Source organism: Melanerpes formicivorus, unplaced genomic scaffold, assembly GCF_026170545.1.
Source record: "Melanerpes formicivorus ecotype bairdi unplaced genomic scaffold, bMelFor1.0.p_v2 SCAF_6, whole genome shotgun sequence".
In the NCBI taxonomy this organism is placed as follows: Eukaryota; Metazoa; Chordata; class Aves; order Piciformes; family Picidae; genus Melanerpes; species Melanerpes formicivorus.
Genome location: NW_027142358.1, coordinates 14,793,366 through 14,815,793, shown reverse-complemented (window position 1 = coordinate 14,815,793; position 22,428 = coordinate 14,793,366). Strand labels below are relative to the sequence as shown.

General features: G+C 37.4%; 1 protein-coding gene across 2 annotated transcripts in view; it reads right to left on the bottom strand.

Annotated features, from left to right (window-relative positions):
• The window catches only part of LRMDA (leucine rich melanocyte differentiation associated), a 661,266-nt gene that overhangs the window by 633,846 nt on the left and 4,992 nt on the right, over positions 1–22,428 (bottom strand). The window lies entirely within an intron of this gene.

Here is a 22,428-nt window from a genome sequence, read left to right as displayed (position 1 = left end):
TATGGCTGCTCACAAAGTTAAGACAGGAGAGTCAGTGCTTTGCACTGAACAAGCCTGAAGGCCTTGTCTTGCTGATGGACAACATTCCACTTACCTGTGAGGTTCCACATTTCACTTTTGTGGAGACATGCACCTTCCTCTTCCTGTATTTCTGTAGTAGCAAAACACTTCTGACAAATTGATCAGATGCATCTTGATTGATACAACACAGAACTCCCAAGTTTCAAACTATTTTCTGAAACACATACATCCCACTGCAAATCCTGCCCCTCCTTCTCAAAACAGCATTAGCTGGAAACATGTAAGGGCATATTCAGAAGGGTATGTAATAGGAAAAGAAGTTTAGACACATTTTATACCACAGACTACCCTATACTACAAGATGGGAGGAAAAAAAATGGACAAGAGATTGCTCAGTATGGATACAGATATCAGTCAGCTTGAATTTGGTTGTACCATTGGCAGTTTTGTATTTTTAGCATGAGGTGTGCTGTATAAACAGCTACTTAAATCTATGTTTTTAGTAAAAAAGATGCATGGAGCACTGAGCCATTAGGGAGAGTACCCTTGGATAATGAGTATCAGCTATGGAAGACTAAAGCAACATTAATCAAGACCCAGTTTGGACACCTCCACAATTCTTTCCATACATTTTGTATTTCCTCAGAGTAAAGAAAAACAAACTAAAAGAACTTAATGAAAGAGTCATAAATTTTCATTTCTGACTTAACTTTAAAGCAAAAGGCTTTTACAAGGTTTGTGTAACATTTCCCTCTCTGGAATCATGTGTACCCATCAGCCAAGTTCCTCCAGTGTCTCAGCCTAGGTATCAGTACATAATCTCACAATTTTGTTCATGTCGCAGTCTGACTTACACCAAATCATTATCTCTTTTCCATTGTTCACATAACTAATCTGAACTCCTTTTTAGCCCAGTTACCTAGTATTATCTGCAAATCTAGTATAATCTACCCAACTTTACCAGTTAGCATTGGTTTTAACCTATTAAGTGTTGGAAAATAGCCCACATTTTATTAATCGGCTTTCTTCTCTGTGGCTGATGATGCCATTTGCACAAATGTTGTGATTTATCTTATTCACAGTATTTGATAGAAGGCCAGCTTAACCAAGTTACGTATCTATAAATGGAATACCGCTTGAAAACAACCAACTTCCATCAGTAGACGAGACTGATACAGTTCTTCAGCAAAGGAAGCATACAACCTCCAAATAAAGTTTGTAACAAAATGTTGCTGGAGATAGCAAATCATTATCAATGCTATTAAGTAGCAGCTGAGTATAGCCTCCAGCAACAGTGCAGAGATTAGTCTTGCATAACATCAACCCATGTGAAGCAGCTATGTTTAAGGATTGAAAATAATTTAACAACTTTCTGTAACTAGCATCAATATTATGACCCTTGAAGGCAGACAAAGCAGAACAGGAAAAGTAAGGGGGGGGGGGGGGGGGGGATGGCGAAAAAAGGAAGAATCTGAACCAATACACCTTCAAGAATGATTCACCATTTCTTTATTTCAACACACATAAAAAATAATCTTTCTCAAAACAGATTTGCTTGGGTAATATGTGATGTCATCATAAATCATATTTTCTTCTTCTGTCAGTTCAGCAGTTTTCTTTGACTTCTTTGAAGGAGGGGGAGGGAAGGCAGGAGGGAAGGAAGAAGAAAAAAAAAAAAGTTAAAAAGAGACAGAACCATCTTCCAGCTTTGGCAGAAAAGGGTCTTTTTGGTCCCAAGACATTTGTCTTCACATAACCCACCACCAGCCTCCTACAGGAGCCATGCAATGAGAAAGCATTACAAAGCATTATGAAAATGTAAAGTCAGTATCTATATAAAACTTTTTTCTACTCTTTCCAAACACAAACTTCATTGGTTGTCATCTTATTACCTCTCCAGTGAAGTAAGTTTGTATTTGTTCACATTTAAATCTATTCTATGCCAGAAGGACAATCAGACCATCCAATTGGACAGCACTGCATGACAGAAATCATGAACTCAAAGTAAACCACGTATTAAGAACAAAAAACATTTACCCTTCTCTGAGACTGTCCTGGTTTTCTGGCTTTCGTGAAAGTGGGTAATGTTTTTTTGATTCTTCCCAGTCACCTAATTATTATTTGTCCACAAATTCTAAACTAGATTTTATTCTGATTGCAGTTCTCCACAATGACCACCGATTACTACAAAGAAATCACTTTACAGGACAATGATGGCTGATGACACATTCATGAGAAGTAACAAGAAGATAAGAATAAGCCCTTAACATAAGGCTTAAGTTAATATACTTCCATGACTTTCATTACTGATGGGGCTTATATATTACAGTAACTATCACAGTATTTAACTTCCTCCTCTACAAATAAATAAAATATGCTTTGTCTTCTCATGCAACATAAAAATTCCTGAGCCACCTAGTTTAAAGTTCATGACTGTTCACTGTTTTACATTAGACCTACCAAAGTTAACAAGGAGAGAAAAGCAACATGCTACCTTTTTGCCCCACTCTGGTCTTCCAAGTATGCATACACTCTTCTGACCTAACAAGTGGACAACAGGTGCACCATCTAGAACAAAATTTCAGTATACAAAATAAGACATATTTGTGAAGAAGCTCCACCTTAAGCTATTAAAAGCAGTAATTGTCCTATTGATTGAAAGAAAACGCAGAAGTACAGTTTGGTGCTGTAGAAACACATGGTTGGCAAGCACCACACTATCAAGTAAGAGAAAATACCTGGAAGTGAAGGAAACATTTATGTGCTCACACAGATTAGAAGTATTTGGAGAAATAAAGTGGAAGCCAGCAAAACTGTCCAAAATTGGGTCATCCCAGGTGGCATCCAGGCAGCACAGGAGGGATTTGAGAAGAACTGAGTACAGAGGAATCAATAAGGTTAGCAAAATGGAGCAGCAGAGGAGTTACCTATATTTGCAAAACAATATACTATCATCAGCACTATCAAAACAGGTAAGTGAAACACCCACCCTCCAAAACCTCAGCATTCTGGTAGGGAAGACAAAGCCTGTTAGAACTGATGACAGAGAACAGAATCCACCCATCAGAAGATTCTAAACTATGAAATATATAAAAGAGAAAAACAAGACCTGCAAGTTGGTTAAAACTTAGTGTTCTTCTTTTATGATTGAAATTTGTATTTTGAAGACTTCCCAGGCCTTAGGTTTCATTTTTTAAACATCCCAGGAAAAATAAAAATGATGGAGGGCTCATGTTAAAGGAATCCTCCATTAAGATAAACATATCTCTGTGAAAGGAAGATAAATATAGCCTACACACAACCTGGATGTAACAAAGCCATTTTCTGCGCCTTGTAATTAATTATGAGTTTTAGGTTCACACTCAACAAGTGTAAATTGGAATAGAAAACATTCATCCTTTTCTATGGTAACTTCAACTACACCTTGAAGCTACTACATAGATCCCTCACCATTATTGAAAGGAGGATGACATTTATTCCCCCACAACTCCCAGACTGGTCTATGCAGCTATCAAGATGTGGACAAAGAAGTTATTTGCAGTGGTCTGTACATATTTGGAGACTATTTTGTTTCCTATATTACTTGCATGCAGATGTGGATGGAACTTCAAACCTTGTATTTTCACAACTGTGAAAGACAAACTAAATGTCGTGATGATTACTACTCAAGTATGGAGTAGTAGATGGCTAGTAAAATAGAATATTGAAAATGGAAAACTATTTTGCAGCACTCCAACAAAGCATTCCAATACTTGGAAAAGGAAACCTTTTTGTAAAAAAGATCCCCCTCAATAACCCTAAAATAGTAGTGCATAGCATGTTTGCAGAGAAAGTAAAGCAGAAATTAAAGTTATTTGAATTTAGCCATTAACTTCTGCCACTTTAACAATAGAAATGGTGTAAAAATCACACATGCCACCTTAAATCTCACCCAATCATTCTACAGAAACATAATGACTATGGGTAATTTGTTACTGAAATACTTTTAAGGGCACCCAAGTCATCAAGGCAACTAAAAACCCAAGAATTTTCAATGAAAAGGTAAAGCCAAACAACAGGAATCAAGCTTAAAATGCTGTTTACACATCAATCGCAAAGGGGGGAAATGGTGAATTACAGATCTTAGAGTAGTATCTCATTAAGCCAGTGTTTGTATTGCAGTCTCAGACTAATTTCTTCTCCTCAGCTGAGGAAAAAAACCCTCAAACTAGCAGAACTGAAGTTTTTATAGGTCACATGGGATGCCTGCTGCCATGCACCAGATGCGTACAGGAAAAAGAAGGTGGTCAACATATGATATTACAAAACAGTGCAGTTTCAAATATTTTAAACATCATGTCAAGTGTATTCAACAGGTCTACAAATGCATTATATTAACCAAAATTTAGTAGGTGATAACTGAAATCAGAGATCCAGTCATTACCACTGTCATGTTTCTAAATACTACCCAATAAATTTTTTTCTGCTTCCGATTCTGTATGACAACTGGCAGTTGGAAGGCAGGAACTGCCAAGAGGCTATGTACACACACATGTAAAATGTTTCTGCATTTAAATTCCAGTATCTTCCCCTTCTAGAGTTGATGTAACAATGAGAACACTGATACAAACACATGCATCCACACATGAATTCTACAAGCTGAATTTTTTTCTGTAGACTCTACAGGGCACTTTGCAGTAAGAACCGGGGGTGGAAGAGGATGGTATCTTACCTAGCTCCAACTGTATTTCCAAAATATGAAGTGTCATGGTGAAGTTCATTCCCTTCCTTTAAAGGGATTAGATCTGTTCTTCCTACTTATCCTTACTGACAATCTCTTTATTTTTACCTAGGAAAAAAAGTTAAGTCCAACAATGGAAGATAAAGCCCCAGTGCACATCTTTTTTGTTATTACTACTACTTTTATGATCATATACCATTCAACCACATAGGAACAGATACGAGAAACATCTACAATTCATTAAATTTTTAACTTTCTTTTGAGTCTCAGCTGTATCATCACCTTGCTGATATACTCAATATCAGGCAATACAAAGTCCAGCAGCTGACAATAAACTACGTCTAGGATCACTACAGATTTGGCAGGTGGACACGTGTCAACCATCACTTCTCACAACATGCAGAAGCCGTTAATGAAGTTGGCATGATGGGCTGAAATTTATATTTGGCATCTATTATCAACAAGGCCCCTTCAGGTCTCAGATTTGCCATTTCTAAAATGGAGACTATTCTTTTTCCACTTCTCAAAGGAAACTGAACTTAAACTTGAACACTTCTAAAAACTGTGCCTGAAAAAGATGTGCCTGGCACTTTACATAGCACCAACAGTATGGCTTTTGACTGGAAATTTAAACATCTAATTAGAACCATTAAGGCTGGGAATAGAAGAAAAAGGCTTCCACTAAAAAAATTAGTTGTTCAATTTAGGCATATAAACTATATATATAAGCTTCAAATAATTCTTCAAATATTATAATCTTTTAAAAGCAAATGAATTCTAAAGAACTTTGAGAAGTGATGAGATTTAACACATCCAAGTGCCGGGTTCTGCACATTGGCCACAACAACCCCATGCAGGCTGGGGTCAGAGTGGCTGGAGAGGGACCTGGGGGTACCGGTTGATGGTAGGCTGAAAATGAGCCTGCAGTGTGCCCAGGCAGCCAAGAGGGCCAATGGCATCCTGGCCTGCATCAAGAACAGTGTGGCCAGCAGGAACAGGGAGGTCATTCTGCCCCTCTACACTGCACTGGTTAGGCTGCACCTCGAGTACTGTGTCCAGTTCTGGGCCCCTCAGTTTAGGAAGGATGCTGACTTGCTGGAATGAGTCCAGAGAAGGGCAACGAAGTTGGTGAGGGGTTTGGAACACAAGCCCTATGAGGAGAGGCTGAGGGAGCTGGGGTTGCTTAGCCTGGAGAAGAGGAGACTCAGGGGTGACCATATTGCTCTCTACAACTACCTGAAGGGAGGTTGTAGACAGGCAGAGGTTGGTCTCTTCTCCCAGGCAGCCAGCACCACAACAAGAGGACACAGTCTCTAGCTGCGCCAGAGGAGGTTTAGGCTGGATGTTAGGAAGAAGTTCTATACAGAGAGAGTGATTGCCCATTGGAATGGGCTGCCCAGGGAGGTGGTGGAGTCACCATCATTGGAGGTGTTCAGGAGGAGACTCAATAAGGTGCTTGGTGCCATGGTTTAGTTGCTTAGGTGGGTTGGATTGGTTGATGGGTTGGACACGATGATCTTGAAGGTCTCTTCCAACCTGGTTTATTCTATTCTATGTCTAGCTGCCTCTTTTTTAAAAAAAAAAGAGAGGGGGGAAGTAAGCTTTAAGGAGGATCTATTTACAAAGCAGTAATACTTCTAGCTGAAGAGTTAAGAGGAATCTGCATTCTACTCATGCTCAGCTTTTCAGATCCTAAGACACAAAAGACCCACAAAATTACTAGCACATATTATTAACTTCACTAACATATATTTAGCCTTGTTACTGCTCTCAAGAATTAAAATTAAAACTGCAATCAACATTTACCATGGACTGAAGTAGAACAGCCAGGAGGCACCACGGAGATAAACATAGTTATCAATGACAAACAAAATTGGAGGGCCCCACCTTAGATGGTAGGGAGAGGAGGGAAAAACATCAGAGGGAAAAACTCTGCTGCTTTTTGCTGGAAGCAAATTTTTTAAAAAATATTTAAAGAATAATTAAATTAGCACAAATCTTACAAAGTTATGAATTAATAATCCTACCTGTATCAAGTAGCATTGAAATTGAGAACCTCTACTCTATGAAGAGTTCTACTTAAGCCTTTTAATACAATTTTTGTTCAAACTTCAATACAGACAGTCTTACTATGGATCAAGACTTAGTCCATTACTACCTTCTGTAAAAAAAGCCCTCAAAAATCCTAAAGTTCAGACAAGGTCATTTAGAAGCCACAGGTCATTCTGGAAGGAGGAGGACACAAAGGGAGCGTCCTGCAGCACCAAAAGCGTACGGCTGTTTAAGTTGCTGAAGATTAACGTGCTGATACATCTTATCTTATGACTTTTGATGCAAAAATAAAAAGCAAAATGGCAGCCTCTTACAACATTTTTATTCTATTTCCCTTTTCAACCTCTTCCATTAAAACATTCTCCTACTCTCACTTTCACTACCAGATATTAAAAAGTCATTTATTGCAATAAAGGGATTTAGTGATTTGAGAATAACTTTTGCATACTGTACACCCTCTAGACACCCCAGAACTACGTTAATAATTTTCTTCCTATTAATTGTCTCATCAACTCACAGCTGGCTATGCTTTTTATTTCATTATGTTATTCATCAATCTAAAATAGAACTATAACAGAAAAAGAAATTGGAAAGGAGCAATTTCAATATTTCAAAACAGATGCAAATCAACGCCAGAGATGCTGCACGGCATATTTTTATTGAGACAATTCTATACGTGTCTGAAAAATGAACTTGTAATAAACTCATATCCTGTGGAGGTATGTTTTTCCTTCCATCTTATGAGCTAATTATGCCAACACAACATAACGTTTTCCTAAATGCCTCATAAACTGACCCAGTTACTCAGAAAGTATTAGTTTTAAATTGATGTGGTAGATGCAAACTGGAACGTTCGGATTTCAATTCTGGCACCAATTCCCGGATCCCCTTCTCAAGTAATTTAAGGACTTCCTCCCGATAGTTTTTCATATTCTTTTAACTGACATTTTATCTTTATACAGTATCTCAGCAGAATGAACATGCACTAAAACAATGACAGCCCTTCTTTGGCTGTCATCTCTCATTCTGGCAAAGACAGATGTCTTACACTGGCTTATGCCAATAATAGAGCCGACAAAAAACAACAGAGACTACCTGCCTCTGATGTAAAGGCACCAATTCACATTTGTGACACTCATTTGTCAATTAACAGATTTCTTCCATTGTTGACACATGGGACTTAAAAGATGTGGGCTAGAATGTGATGAATTAAAAAAGACAGATGAGTAAGCTATGAGCTGCAAAGTAATACTATAATGTGCTTTAGATAGGAATATCAACTGACACCCCTGACAGGCCATACAAGGTTTTATTTCATTTTGCTCTGTATTCAGGCTTCACACTTTGTCTTCTTTGTTCTCTTTTCATCAAGCTTCTAACATCTCATTCTGACAGCCAGAGACATTTAAGGCACTTTCGTTTCAAATGCAAGTTAGCGTACTTGATTTGTCATTAAAATGCAAAACGATTGCCATTGCAGGTAAATGTAGGTATGCTTAAAAGGTTGTATCTGCAAAGTAGAAGCTGAAAATGGTTTGTGGCTGCTTTGCTTAACTCTTTCACCAGCCTCAGAGTTTTCCTAAGGCAAATGTTACCATGGTCTAATAGAAGTGTAGCAGCACCTGCAGTTTTATACAGGGTGCATTTTACTACATTTAAATAACATAAAAGCTTGAAGTTACAATGTCGCACATAGAGAGGTACTTGTCGAGTTTGTACATAATATCATTTACTCAGGAATCTGAAAAGAGTCTATAATGCAAAACTGTGGGGTCAAAGCTCTCTACTCTCATGCTCTCCTAGCTATACACCAGGGAAAAGTGGCATTTTGTTTGTTTTTAATAAACTACTTGCGATTGGCTTAGATGGAATCACCACTGAGGGAATTTTAACAGCAATTTACTTCATCTGTTCAATGATTACTTGAAGAGACTTGAAATGAAAAATAAATAAATAAATCACATGCTCTGTGGCAAAAAGGAACAGATTTTAAAACACTGCAGAAAATCAGACCTGCACAGGATGGAAACAAGTAACACCTAACTTTCTACATACAGGCACATGTGTGAAGGCATGCCATAATAAGGTTATTTCTGCACAACTGGATAGATTCAAACACCAAGGATCTTGTGTTCAGCATAGAAAAACCTAATGAAAGGAAATATCTATTATTTTCTGCCAGTGGTAAAAGGTTTGAAAAGCAGCAGTGTAATTTGAGTAATTTTCTTGACACCAAGGTAAATTCAAATACAACTTGATTTAAGGAACTTATAGATGACCCTTTAACGTAAGTCTGTACCTACATATCTTTTTTTGTTTTCTAGTGCCTTCTTCCTAGGAAAAAAATGTGAATAGGGTTTCACTCCACTTGCTAGGGTGCAGAAGCTTTTTACTTTTTTTTTTTTTTTTCAGTCACCTAAGAATGAAAGCTGTATGGAAATTTTCAGTAAAGGAATAATTCCAGAAATCTGATTTAGATTATGACCTCATAGTGCTTTACACAAAAGGCACAGAACCTGAAACATTTGATGCTTCTGTGTATACTATGATGCTTACTGATCAATTCTGACACTATTCTGCCTAAATACAGGAATTATTTATTCTGCTACAATATAGGGAAAATGTCTTCATTTCAGATTATGTAATAGGCTATGCTGTAAATACCAGCTGTCTTCAAGGGTTTCTAGTGCTACTTTTTCCACCCACATTACTCTTACTGTTTACAGTGTGCTTCTGTCCCCACACAGTGCAACACAGCACCTTAAAGCTGACTTCACCCTTTTACTTTGGTTTACAGCACCCAAAATTTTCCTCTGCTGTCCTAGAACATACAAAGAAACACTTGTCCATTTATTTTAACCTCAATGCAGATACATGTCCTCTCGTACTCCGTTTAACAATTAGTAGAAAGTGATGGTGAAAACAAAAGCTACAGTAAGGCATTAGTCTCCTTAACTTTAGAAACTTCTTTGCTCTTAGCTGGTCATTTAAATGAGGGTGAAGTTTTTGTTTTCAAACCACCTGTGGATGCAGTATAATATGGTAGCAAAGTTGTGGCCCATGTTAAAGGGGTTGAGATAGATTCTCATTAGAGATGCGTCCACATTTCAAAAGCCTTATTATTAATGGTAGTAACGGACCATTTTTGATATGACTTAAAGAAATCAACACTGAAAGAAATTGAACTACCCTCTCACCCTCCTCACTGAAGCTTGAAGACAATTTACTAACTGTGCACCTGGTAGATCCAGAGCCAGCATTGTACAGGAACAGCTGAGTTAACCTAATGCCTAGCTGTCAATTACAAGTACCACAGCAAACAAAAGAGAGCATTTACAAGAAAGCAAGAACCTCATGTCGCACCTGCACTCAAATCTCTGAGCAGTACCTTCAGCAGCCTTCTGCTCATTTAAGATGCTAGAGCAAGAAAAGTAGGGAGGAAGAAAAGAAGGCACAGAGTAAGGGAATAGACAGCCCCTCACTTAGTTGGCTAGTTTCCATTTCTCAGAAACGGTAGTATTTGACAATTTTTTTCCCAAAGCCATTCCCCACCATAATGACCTTCACACATGACTGTTCCTTTGCTATTCCAAAGTATCTCACTGTCCAAGATAGTGTATTAAATGAAATGTAATAGAAAGAAAGTGTTCAGATCCTTGAGCAGCTGTAATTTTAATACCCACACAATGAACTGTCAAATTATCATAACTATATTGGAATATACATATTATATTTTTTCTGAATATTCAATACACCGTTAACCCTTGGAACATCTAGAATACCTTTCCCTCAGCTTTTAAGCACTCTAAAATAATCAGTATACTTCATCACCTACATAATGAGGTCAAGTTTTCATCTTTTCTAGCCAGCTAAAAGGTCTTGAAAGTGCTAGGAGCTCAAAACAGTATCTTTATACAGGGCTTTTGCGGCCATATGGACCCACAGCTTTCACATCTAAAACAGTTCAAAGAAAATTCTGGTGCATTTCCTTGTGCTTTAAGAGCACTCAAGAAATTTTGGTTGAAGAGAATGAGACAAAAAACTATATGAACAAAAATCTCAAACCGCTGTCACCAAATTAAAACTTCACTATCCCTCTTCTGGTCATAATAAGCCACTCTGTTGCTCCCAAACACTTAAGGATTCAAAATTAAAATATGCTGGCCTCAAAATAATGACACTTAAAGAAAATTATAAACAAATAAATAAAAAAAAATAAACCAAACAAAACTCACAATGAATAAATACCTAAACTAATTACTAAATAAGTTATTTAAGTCACCACAAGTACATGCCTCTCTGACACAGAATACATACGCTAACTTTGATCCTCAAACTAATGTTTGGGAAATACAATCTTTAAAATTATTAAATGTAAGTAACAGGGAGCTTTTCTGTAAATTCATAAACTGAGTTCCTCATTGGCATGTCTGATCACAGATTAACATTCTAAGGGAAATGCTGCTCACATTTCTGAAGGTAATTTAGAAACACTGAGCCCTACAATGTCTTTCCATTTGGCATACTCACAGGGAACAAACAGCACCAGTCAGACCACCTGCCAAATGGCAAGGGCAGAACTGGCTCATAAAATATGAGCCACATTTTCAATACCATTATGTATATTTTAAGTACATGTATCCCCCATCTTTAAGAATCAGCAAAGCAAGCACTGAAAAACAGTGCTTAAGGCAAATTCAAAAATTAAGGATTGAGCATTTTGCAGTCAAAAAAGTTGCAGTCCAATCATTATATAAAAATGAGCCAGCTGAGACAACAGGACATAAGCTTCATACTAAAAAACAAACCAAAATCCCCATCCAAAGAAAAAAAAATCTCAACTTTTTTCATTCCTTTGTTAGTTTTACGGAACTTTAAAAGGATTCATTTTACAAATATAAAAAGATTTTATTTTACAAAATTAGAAAGTTGGTGTGGATGAGTAACAAGCCAAACATTGTCTAGGCTTCAGTGTTAACAATACTGACAGAGCAAGCACCTGACTTTTACAATGGCTAAATACAGCGAGTTGGTGCCCACGCTCAACAGCTTGTTACCCACTGTTACCACTGGGCTATCAACACCACACTGCTGCAACCTTCCTCCTATCAACCTCAATGAAAGCTGATGCAAAGATGAAAACTGAGAACTTCGTTCGCCATTGGAATGGGCTGCCCAGGGAGGTGGTGGAGCCACTGTCCCTGGAGATGTTCAAGAGGGGATTGGACGTGGCACTTGGTCCCATGGTCTGGTCATGAGGTCTGTGGTGACAGGCTGGACTCAATGATCTTTGAGGTCTCTTCCAACCTTGGTGATACTGTGATAACTTACAAGAGCTTATGAGAAAGGAGTAGAGAAAACCTGTAATCATGTAGGTAGGTTTGTATTAAACAAATCAAGAGATTGGTTTGTATGTTGTTGCTAGATAAGTACTTTCTCACCCCAGGACTGCTCCCATTTTGGTCCAATTACTGTAAGATCAGTTCTTCCCCCAGTCATCCATCTCATGCATTGTATGGTTTTTTTGGGTTTTTTTAACCTGTAATATGTTCTTTCTAGGTTGTGTAGAAGTTTACCACTGATAAAGCGCTATTCCAAGTGCTGAATCAAAGTAGACCAAATACTAGAGTATCACCCCACTTTTTAAAATATATTACAAATATTATTTATATAATGTACATATACATACAAACACTACACACATATTATAAAGATCATTATAAATAAGATGTTGTTTTCTCTATGTCTGTATGTACTAAATGCCATAAAACTACATCTGACAACAGCATCCCATACACATTACACTTCCTATGGAAAAATAAACTGGAGAAGTTTGCACATTGAAGTACTACTACTGTGTGGCAGTACAACTTACACACCAACTGCACAGAAAAAACACTAAACACTTAAGCAGTTGAAGAGAGGCTATTCAAGTCTGATCCAGTGTACAATTTCCCTGAGTTTAGGATGGATTACAAACTATTCTCTAACATTCAATATTTTGCATCTCTTATTTGTGTGCTTTTAAGAGTAACTTCTATAGTCAGAATAGAATAGAATAGACCTTCAAGATCATCATGTCCAACCCATCATCCAACACCATCTAATCAACTAAACCATGGCACCAAGCACCCCATCCAGTCTCCTCCTAAACACCTCCAGTGATGGCAACTCCACCACGTCCCCGGGCAGCCCATTCCAATGGGCAATCACTCCCTCTACGAAGAATTTCTTCCTAACATCCAGTCTAAACCACCCCTGGTGCAGCTTGAGACTGTGTCCTCTTGTTCTGGTGCTGGCTGCCTGGAAGAAGAGACCAGACCCCACTTGTCTACCTCAGCAATCAGATGGTTTCAAAAATTAACAAACTCTCATGGGCTGTATTATATGAAGCATGATTTATTGATTCAGTGGGCAAATTAAGTTAAACAAGGAGAAGAAATATAAACAAAGTAAATTATTTTCCAACTGCAGCACTGAGTGAGTAAACTCAGAGAATCATGGTCAAAAAAGAAAATCTAGGAGTAATAAAACAAAAACAGAAATAAAAATCATAAAACTTCACAATTGCCATCATGAGTTTACGGGTAAAGCCTGCAACACTGAGCTATAGCACTGCATTAACTATGACCTTAAAGACAGCATAATTATTGTATAGCATGTCTGGTTTGACACACTGGCTCCTGAGCCTGACAAAAATGCATGGCCCTTTTGCACTTCTACAATACTCATTCTTCACACTTGCATGACCTAAGGCTTTGGAGGCTGTCTTTTTAAACTGAAAAATCATGCCCAAGATAATTATGTAAAGATGACTTATGTAAAATGTAAGATTTAAAAAATGGCACAAACCACACATGACAACATGCAATAAGCAAGCAATGCACAAACAAAAGCTTTGTAAGGATTTTACCTGCCAAATGCCAACTGACTATATGTACCATGACCACTCATCAGGTGTGCTGAGTATTGGAGGAATGGCAAGCAAAACTAGCCAAGTTCTTTATATCTGCAATTAAATGCAGGGAATCTTGATCACTGCATCAAGGAGAGAGAAAGATATCTTTCACCAAAACAGAGAGAAAAAGAAAGAGACAACAGATGCAAGGTTAATACAGGTTCTTCCCTTCAGTCAAGCTCCTTGTCCACACAGTTATTTCTGCAGTCCTTCATTCTTGTTTCGCAACAGCGGTGATGAGGAAATACTGTTTTAGAGTAAGAAAGATTAAGGAAGTCAGAAAGTAAGAATGGTCCATCTGATTATTACACTTACAACATGCTCTTTATCACATTCCTTTCTTTAAACCCCAGTACTCTTTTTTTAAACAAAAACTTAGTTCTTAGTCTTAAAAAACAAATAAGCAAACAGTACCCCGGAGAAGCCAGCAAGACTAGTGACATTCTTTGAAAGCTTAAACAAGTGCATCAAGCTATTTCAAGAACCAACACTTCCCAGAGATTGTGGTAATCTTCCACTATTTAACCACGTTTTTTTCCTCTCACTCTTACACAGATTCCTGTGTCAAAACAAAAACTATTTTTTAAAGACTGATTACAGTTAGACTGAATTAGGTCCTCTGGCTATCCAGAGAAAAAAGTGTAGATTGTGTGGATTTAGCCTCCAACATTACTCCAGAAAACAACTTCAATCTCACAGAGGAAACCAGATCAAGAGAATAGAGTTTACTCCCCACTCAAACACACACACACAAAACATCAAACAAACAAAAAAACCAAACCACACCTATCTGATGCACTGGGAAATGCTTCGCCTCAGTACAGGTCTTATTAACAGCCTTGAGTCAAAGGGTGGCATCTGATCTCTGTTCAAGTCCAAGGAATTTGTTGCTTGACTTTGCAAAGGAGTATAGGTTTTACCTTCACTCGTGACTGCCACAGACCCTTAGAGATGGATGTCATGAAAAAAACCCAACTTCCATCATCCATCATAGCAACAGTCACTAGCTATACCTAAGAATGTAACAGTTCAAGTTCACAATCTTATTTTACTTAATGTCAAACCTGTGCAGTACATTTAACATTCTTACCAAATTAAACAGCTATAGTACTCTTCCCAAGAATTCTCTACTACGCAATACAAGCACACACCGACTCCTCCGCCAAAGGTTCACGTAATAACAAGCCACCTGACACACTCTCAAGGCAAACTCTTCCACAATGTTAAGCCTTCTTGAGTTACGCAGAGGGGAAAACAATCTTATCTTCTGATCTGCCAGATGCAGTAAATCAGTGGGTAATGGCCAGTGCTGGGGGTCAGAGGTATATATAGTGTAGTGTCTTCACAGTCCGTTAGTGACTACACAGCCATAAAAAGTGAAGCTAGGATCAATGGACGAAAAGAGAGGCCATTGGGACTAAAGAAGATAACAGCCACTAGGAAAAGATTGAAATACAATGTATACTCAAAGTTTGCCCTTACATATTACTGAGTTTGGAAAAATAACTCATCCATCCAAAAAAACCCAACTTACATCTTTGGCACAGTGTGCTGAAATGAGTGAAATATTTCAGTAGATACCATGAAGTCATTAATTTTAAAATTAGTCATTCACTGCCACCCTTCATATCAATAATAAACCAATGACTGTGAATAAGATACAGGAGGAAAATACAGAAGTCACAAAAAACTTACACATATGTAATGGTAAATATTCTATAGTCTCATTTAAAGCTGACAAAATAACAAGATACAGGCATTGCAACTGTCTGTGAGAAAAGGTACATTTTAATAGTGTTTTTTAATATTATTCAATGTTTTAAAAGGGGAAAAATATTTTTTTCTTATACATTACCCCAATCACATCTGGTTCCTGTTGAAATGCCACTTTTCAAAAGTGGGATGCATGATGAGAAGGAAAAGGAAGGGAAGAAGAGAGCAAGGAATAGATTTAGTTCTGATTGTCTATCAACTATCAAAAGCAGAATGAACATTTGAAGTCTAAAATCCTTTCTGTTAGTGGTAATACTCCCCTTTTGTTATTACAACACACACACACCCCTATAAAACTTTGCTTTAAACTACTCCCTAGGTGTTACCCAAGTAGCAAGTGAACCCATCATCATGCTTGTCTTCAGTCCATCTAGTAGGACAAGACTATTTCATAGTTATTTTAACAGAAGGATAATTATGCATAAAGCATTCCACAGTGATTAATAAACATGTAAAACTTCAGCCAAAAGCCCATGACATCTGCAAATTTTAAATAATTTAAATGATTCTTTGTACATAAAAACTTCATTTGGCACACTGATTTCCAACTGAATTGCTTCTAAAGAACGACCCTTGGAAGTGTAAATGTACATTTCTTTTAGCACAGTCACAACATTTCAACAGAACTTAAAAAACAGCATCTGGTATTCACTGTAAGATATCCCTTACAAGTAAGCTTTAAATATCCACCTCAATCCACCTCAATCTACAAACTTATTCATTTGAGCTGGGTACATTAGTGGAGAATTTATCAAGAATTTATACATTTCATATTGCTTAGCTGTGGAAAATGCCCTCCCTCGAAGTCTCTAATTACAATTCCATTCATCTTGAAAAGTGAAATACTTCAAGCATAAACTTTACAAGCATTTGTAAACTGTTATTTTTCTCGGAGTATGAAAAGTCTCGGCTACTGCTAAACATCTTTTTTTAAAATACAATAATCTTCAATACAAAAATCTTCAGTACTTAAACATATTAATTCTCTTTTCACATAGTAAACTGTGGTCATGCTTGGAAGGAAAAAAACAACAACAAAAAAAAAACCAAGGAGAGTGAAACAGATTAACTGCATAGCTCCAATACACTTATTTCAGACAACATACTATAAATCATCTTGAAACAAAACAGGCAATTATAATGTGCACAAATGTTATGATACTATGCATCTCTACTGGTCCAACGGTTCTAACTTATTGAAACTGATGGCTGAACAAGGGCATATTGTTTCATCACACATGGGTTACTTCAATTTGAATTCTTTCTTTAGCTAGCCAGTGCTGCGCATATTTCTCTAATATCTAAGAGACACCTACCTATCTGTTAATTGACAAATCAGGTCAGATCTAAGGGGATTAAAATATATGACCAAAATTTCTGTAGCAATGTGTTTTGTTTCTGATGAATCATGTGACCTTTTCTTCCGCCCAATACTGTAAGCACCTAAAATTAAAGCAAGTACATTTTCCTTCAAAGCATTCAGTGAGGACAGAACACAAGCTCCTTTCTCTTTCTACCCACCAGCGTCAGTTCAGTGTAAAAGACACAGGACCAAAAGCCATGAACCAGAATAATTTGAAAACCTAAGCACCTATTTGTAAAGGACACTCCTTTTCCTGCAGAAAATCTGCAACTGCTAGTTGAAAGAAAAAGTACCAAGTAAGGTAAATCAATTAGCTTACTAATTTCTCACCCTCATTTATTTAGCTCTGCACTGTATTTGTCGTAATTGACTATAATTATGTTAATTACTAACTCCAGCATAATTACTATATTTATTGTCATTGAGCATACCATGTACCCAAAGCAAAGCTGGCATTTGTCGGGCATCAAAAAAAAAAAAATTAAGAAAAAAAAAAAAAAGGAAAGAAAAAGAAAGAAAGAAAACCACACAACTATTGGGAGGGGTTTCTCTGAAAACTAGCTGATATACCTTCAGCAAATGAAAGGGCAAAAGAGATTTCATGCAACGCTCGTTTGAAAGCATCGGTTCATTAAGGATATTAATTTTCTGATAACTACACATTTAAGCATGACACACTGGAGCAGTATCTACAGGATTTAGCAATTATTAATGCGTGACAGTTTCAAATGCTAAGTGAATCAATTAAACAGCAGCATTCACAATTTGAGAAGAGATAACTGCTTCATAACTGCCTAAGACTACAATTTTCACATGACAAAAAAGGGCCATTCAGGCTCCTTCAAAACCTGACAGGTCAAGAAAGAAGTTTGAAACAAAAGCACCTTATAACCATCATCTCTCCTCTTTACTTGTCAGATCAACTTTGCTAGTGTCTCCGCTGAAATGGCATCACCATGCCAGCTGCCACAAGGTGATTTTTCATGTCTTGTCAAAGAAATCTTTTATTCTATTTGCTCTGCATTAACATGTTACATTTATTGATCAAGCCCTTTCTGCAGCCACAGCAGGGCACTGTGCTCTTATGCCTAAGGGGGCTTTGATGTCCTGGTGACATTCTAGACCGAATAATGCACATACTAAATGGATTTAATGCAGAAATGTGTTTGTGCATGACAGCTACATTAATAACAGCCCCTCAAACTGATAAATATGCAATTGCTATGATTAAGAGTTACCTAATTACGGTGAAAATATTTTTCCACCTTATAAATAAAACCATCAAAAAGTTTTAACAATAGTGCATTTTCTTCAACAATTTAAAATGCTGTAAAGATCAGTCTAAAGGCTTTTAAAAAAATATGTCATGCTTTGTTTTGAATTCTGGCTTTTATTTCCCTCTCTTTTGTTGTTTACCTTCCTGGTTGGTGCATCTTATTGCTGCATAGACTGGGAAGGTAGAAAGAGGGGGAAAAAAAAGCCTCTCTTTCACATACTCAACTCACAAAGAGAAATATGCCCCTTAAAACTGAAGCCCAGTTTCAAGTTGTCACTTGCCTATTCCCCGAGGCAAGAAAACAGTAGGCAGAAGAGAGAAACAAACAATCTCTAGTCCACAGAGAGGGTATTGCTAAGCCTCAGCCTCACAGAAGTCATGGAGGAACATTCCAGACTAGGATTAAAGTTCAAGGGGATGTTTTCATACATATACCCTCTCAATCTGACAGTGGAAAATATGCACAAGCACACACTGTGCAAATTATTCATGCTTCTAGCAGAAATAATCTGCACCCTAGAGAGAGGAAAGAGGTATCTGTATCGCCATGAACACAATTATTGGATTAATCCTTTCTCATTGGCCAAGATCAAAGATTCACTCTCCCTTTCACCTCACATCTTCGACACGGAAGAAATCTCTGTAAGAAAAAGGAAAACAACTCACAAATTTAAAACTACAGAGGTCAACATTTGAAGATGGACTTCTCTGTGAATCAAACTGAAGATGTTAGTTATAAAAACAGAGCACCTATTTGTACAAAAATACTGACATCTGTTATTCAAACGCTGGAGTACATTTATTCTATAATGTGAAAGGAGCAATATGGCACAAAATAAGTTATCTAAGACAAATAAAAGAACCTTTGAATAGGTTGGGCTTTTTTTTCTCTCTACAAGATAACAGGATATACCTAAAAAACAAATGAATAAAAAAACCTGGTTTCAACCAAATTTCTTACAAATATACATCACATCCATCCTACTTATTCCTGGGTTTCCTTCATCAGAGGTTTCTTTTTTGTTTTGCTTTTTTTAATGACATTTTTAACTTCCAATGATCAACAATAGTTTGTCATCCTCCCCTGAAACACTTTTCAGCAAAGCCTCCAGAAACACTAACTGGCACATCCATGACTTTGCTTTCCATACTTTATGCTTTCATTACATGGCAACCTGGGAATGCTTTTCACATATTATGAAACAAAACAGTGGCTTTTACAGTACTCTGTTATCAAAGAAGTCTATCAAATACAGTTGCCATGAGACTCAAGTGCAGATTTCCAGAGCAAAACATGTTCCTGAAACAAGCTTTATTGAACATACACAGTGTATATAGTTCATTTGTAAAATACCTGAAAATTACTACCAATATCAAATCAAAAGCACTGCTACAACTCTGGACATTTTTTGATGACCAAACCAATAAAGCTGCAGAATCATAATATTCCTAAAGTCAGAAAGGGCACTTGGAGGTCATCTAGTTCAATGTTCTGCTCAGACCAGGGCAACTTCAAAGCTAGATTAGATTGCTTGGGGCTTTGTCCAGTTGAGCTTTAACTATTACTCAGGATGGAGATTCCACTGCCTCTCTGGACACCTCTTCCACTCAACCTTTCTCATCACAAAGTCCTTCCGTAAAAATAGTTGGAAATTCCCTTGCTGCAACCTGTGATGACTGTCTCCCATCCTTTTGCTTTGTATCCGAAAGAGTTTGGCTCCATCTTCTTCATGACCTCCCATTAGTCCCAAAAGGTAACAAAAGACAGTAGAAGCCATTCAAACAAAACTTGTAAAAGAAATCTTGGGAAATCTGAGTAACAAAACCACCACACAGTGAATTCACATAATTTCTTTCAAAAAACAAAAGAGAGAAGATAAAGAAGTGCCTTAACAACCAACAACTAGTTAGAAGATATCCATACATTTTTAAAAACTATTATCCAAATGTGTATCTACTCAACTTTTTTTTTTTCCAAAAAGGAGGTGGGGGTGGGAGAAAATCCTTGGTTTGTACAAAGCAACAAGGTCTATTTCCCAGAAAACCACAACAGCATCTCCTGAAATATGTTATGACGAGATAGGCTTGAAAAGAGTTGTTTGCACAACTAATTCTCTCCCAATCTACTAACAGCATCAGCCAGTCTTCACACTTTTTTTTCCTGTATACCTGGACCGGCTCCTGAAAACACTCATTTACAGTGGAAAGCCTTAAATGCCACAGTAATTTACCAGGGTCTATCCTGAGTTTAACAACTGAGTTATCTATACTATAGTACAATTCACTAAAGCAATTGTTCAAACAAGTATTACATTATAATCAGTCGCATAAAGAAGTTTTGTGACAGCTGTATCATGCAGTACAAATACATCTTTTTGATAAGAGTCTTTTTTGTGGATAAGGGAGGAGTGTGTACACAGCAGACTGCAAAAACTACAACTGCACGTGACTTCAGGTTTAGAAAGGGCAGGACCGTCTTGCAAGAAGAGTTAAAAGCCAACTGACTACAAAGCTCAATACATTACTACAACAGAGAATTATCTCTACATTGCAACTATATCCATGTTAACAACATCATAGTATCATAGTATCATTCAGGGTTGGAAGGGACCACAAGGATCATCTAGTTCCAAACCCCCTGCCATGGGCAGGGACACCCCACACTACATCAGGCTGGCCAGAGCCTCATCCAGCCTGCTCTTAAACACCTCCAGGGATGGGGCCTCGACCACCTCCCTGGACAACCCATTCCAGGGTCTCACCACTCTCATGGTGAAGAACCTCTTCCTCACATCTAGCCTGAATCTCCCCACCTCCAGCTTCATTCCATTCCCCCTAGTCCTATCACTATCTGAGATCCTGAGAAGTCCTTCCCCAGCCTTCCTGTAGGCCCCCTTCAGATACTGGAAGGCAAATAACATGACTGCAAATACTGTTACCCATGGAGTTTTTTTGCAAAAGAAAAAAAAAAATCTTCCCTCCATATTATTCTTAACATAATTGTTATGTTGTCAGAAATGTTATTGATGCTTTAAAGTAACAGAATTTATTGCTTGCTACAGGAGGATGATTCACAGAATCACAGTGTTTGGAAAAGATCTTTAAGATCATCAAGTTTAATTATTATCTAATTACACTAGGCCCAATACTAGACCATACCCTTGAGCATCATATCTAGACAGCTTTTAAAAACATCCAGGGACAGTGATTCAAACACTTCCCTAAGCAGCCTGCTCCAGATTTTGATAACTCTTTCAGCATAGCAATTTCCAACCTAAACCTCCCCAGCATAACTTGAGGCCATTTCCTCTTGTCCCATCCGTTGTGACTTGTGAGAAGAAACCAATATGCACCTCTCTACAACCTCCTTTCAGGTAGTTGTAGAGAGCAATAAGGTCTCCTCTCTGCCTCCTTTTCTTCAGCCTAAACAACCTCAGCCACTTCTCCTAAGACCCATTCCCCAGACCCTTCACCAGCTTTGCTGCCCTTCTCTGGACCCACTCCAATGCTTCAACAAGTCTCTTATACTGTGTCATCCAAAACTGAACACAGCACTCAAGGTGCAGCTGCACCAGCACCTGTCCTGGTCCCTCTGAAAAGCCTTTCTACTCTCCAGAAGATGAACATTCCCACCCAGCCTCGTGCTGTCTCATTCCCAAAACACATTTGACAGTAGCCATATTTACAGAGGATAGGATACCGAAATCCTATATGCAAAATAATATTAAAAAAATAAGGTCAGTAAATACTTAATTGTTCCCTGATACTGAGAACACATAACTGTTCAATATTTCAGCACTTCTCTGGCTTAAATATAGGATTAAAAAATTAGTGACCACTGACATTTTTTTCTTTCAAAGAGAGCACACACACACGCATTTAATGAAGAATCATATTATAAAGGAGACAAAAATCAAACTCCTATTAAATAGTACTATTTATTTTAAACAGAACTCTATAGTATTTCCATTAGTAATAACTAATGGGAATGCTGTAGAATTCAAAATCAATCCACATATTTAAATAATTCTATTTTATTTATAAATTCTAACTGCACTTAGTTTTAGCACTTAACTACACAGTTGCCCAAAAATAAAATGAAACAACAAAAAGACATCATCTAGGAAAAGAGTATTACAAACCGTTTGTGATAATAACCAGAGATCTACAAAGAAAAAGGCACAGAAGCATGCACTTACTTGTATTTTTGTTAAGAAAATTCCATTTCTGTCCCATTCTTCACTTCTTCAGTTAATGATGCTTAT